Here is a 2,750-nt window from a genome sequence, read left to right as displayed (position 1 = left end):
AATGCACACCCATCAATCAATTAACTCATAGATTAAAGCCCTCAGGGTCCAATCACATTTCAGATTGTGTATATTGTTCTACCTTTGAGCATTGTACTTCAGACCAAAACCTTCATCAAAGTCCCAGGACAGACATTTCAAACCCATTTCACCACAGCATTCTTTGTGTTACACAAAGTGATAGGAACTATCTGTCTCTTTAATGGTATCTCTGTCTAGCAGTTCCAAAAGGAAAATGTCCAGGTTAACAGCATCAGCACTTCCAGGAGCTTTTATAAATGTGAGTTCAAGAAGAAGGAAATTGCAATGCAAGTTAAGGGTCTTGATCCCCCATCCCTGCATCTTAAAACCATAGGGTGGACCCAGAAATGTAGGTCAAAAGTGTAAATTTCACCTATACTACAACCAAATGTGATGATTTCTAGCTATCCCCAGTTTCTGTCTGTTACGTAGTCCCAACAAGTCTGCATCAAGGAATATTGCCTAGTGTGAAATAGTGCTAGCAGTTGATTGCAAACCCCACTATGTGTTGACTTGGATGTAAAATGAAACATCTATAATATAGACACACTTGTACATATACGCATACTAACAGAAAGAGGCAAGCAGTAGAGGTGCTTTGTCTTAGGAACCCTCAAGGAAGAGAAAGTGGAAATCTCATAAGGCAGAGAGGTCATTGAGACACTGTATGTCTCTACTGCATAAAATCAGACCAGTCTGCCTTCCATCCCTGAGTGGTACGGTATCACTATCCATCATCCCCATCTAAAAATGTATGGACTGTTGATGAAGGATGGAGAGACAGTATTCATCAAAGGTAAGGCCTTTGAAGGTGATATAGGCTTGCCATGCTCTACTGGTAGCCCCATGTCCAAGAGTTTATGGGCAACACAATTGATTTGAATGGGTTGTATCAAAGGGGAGAAAAGGAGACTTGAACTTGGGAGGAGGATTAAGGTGGGAATGGGTCTGGTTTTGGTCTGGAGGTATCAAGAGAATTAGAAAGTGAATTCCATCAAAATATATTGCATGAAGTTCTCAAGGAATTAATTAATGTAGTTCTTAATACTGTACTGAACATATACAGACCACTTATATTTCAATTTCCTAAATAACATCTCCTTTTATAGCACTTACATTACATTAAGGGCAAAAGTAATCCAGAGATTATTTAAAATAAAGAAGGATCAGGGGATATGGCCCAGAGGCAATGCCATGTGTGTTTTCAAACATTCACCTACAACACCAGTGCTTAGGATTTTGGGAGGGGCAGAGACAGGAAGATGACTGTGGCTTCCTGAAAGCCAGCCTCACTACCAGCTCAGCAACAAACCCTGTCACAAGGGGATAAATTAGGGAGTAAAGTAGCAGAACACACTACACCCTTCCCTAGCCTCTGAACTTACCTGTACAGTTCTCTATGCAGACACACATAAATATGATTAGAATATACAAGAGGTTACTTTGAATAGCTTATATGCAAATGCAATGTTGTTTTAGACTTGAAACCTGAGACTTTATATCATTAGGGTTCCAGAAGCAAACACCCCAAATATAGAGAATAGATAAATCTTCTTACTCTGCAAAGGAGACCTCAGTTAAGTGTGTGTGTCAGTGACACCAAAAGGTTTCCTCCTCTATGTTCATTTACATAGCATAGAATGATCTGTAAATAATGAAAATATGAAAACAAAGCTTTTTCACAATTTTAGGCTTGTGTTAAAATCATATTTATAACATTTTATTAAATGGAAGTGAAATCTTCAGCTCTCAGGAACAGTACAGTCAATCCTCCAGGCTTCTGTTTTGTCCCATTATCAACAAAATTAATTGCACATCAACTGGTCCCACACTTTTAACTAAGTCAGGGAGAAGGGCTATGTTTCAGTACAAATAAATAATGCCAATGTGATTATTCATGTAGAAATCTGGCAGGGTTAGGATGCCTTTGGGTTATGTGATAGTGATGACTGATTAGTCTCTTTTTGTGCAAATAACCCTAACCTCTGAGAAAAGAAAAGTAATGATATAAAATATACTACGAAGTGACATGGACACTTATTACTAGATTTCATTTTCTTTTACATGCTTTCGTTCTTTGAAAAATTGTGGCCCACTGAAGCTCAAACATTCAAAGTTGTTAGTTTTCCAGGTGGTGAGATGTTAAGAAAGATTTAGGATTTGTATTTTTATTAAAGGATATTTGTCACTATTTTTTGAACTATCAAAAAAAAAAACAAAAAAAAACAAAAAACAAACAAACAAAAAAAAAACAACAGGCTCTCTCTCTCTCAATCTTTCACTCTCCTCATTCTCTCTCTCTCTCTGTCTCTGCCTCTGTCTGTCTCTGTCACTCTGTCTCTTTCTCTGTCTCTGTCTCTGTCTCTGTCTCTGTCTCTGTCTCTCTCTCTCTCTCTCTCTCATTCTCTGTCTCTCTCTATTTGTGTTTGTTGTCTGGAGTATTGTTTGTGAGCTCTCAGCTACTGCTCTATACATGTGTGCATGCCTGTCGCCATGGTGTTTACCATGATGTCCTGGAGTCGCCATCTGAAACTGTAAGACCACAATTAAATATTTCATCTTATAATTTGGTGTGGTCATGATGTCTCACATCAATAGAAGAGTAATCAAGACATCCATATTCCAGTTTATTTTTTCAATCGTTCTGTACTTATTTCATTAAAGTTACCTTTTGTCCATTGAACAGTTTTAAGAATACTTTTAAAGGTCCTGAACAAATAGTGCCAGTA

Source organism: Mus musculus, chromosome Y, assembly GCF_000001635.26.
Source record: "Mus musculus strain C57BL/6J chromosome Y, GRCm38.p6 C57BL/6J".
In the NCBI taxonomy this organism is placed as follows: Eukaryota; Metazoa; Chordata; class Mammalia; order Rodentia; family Muridae; genus Mus; species Mus musculus.
Note: the sequence above shows the minus strand (reverse complement) of the source record.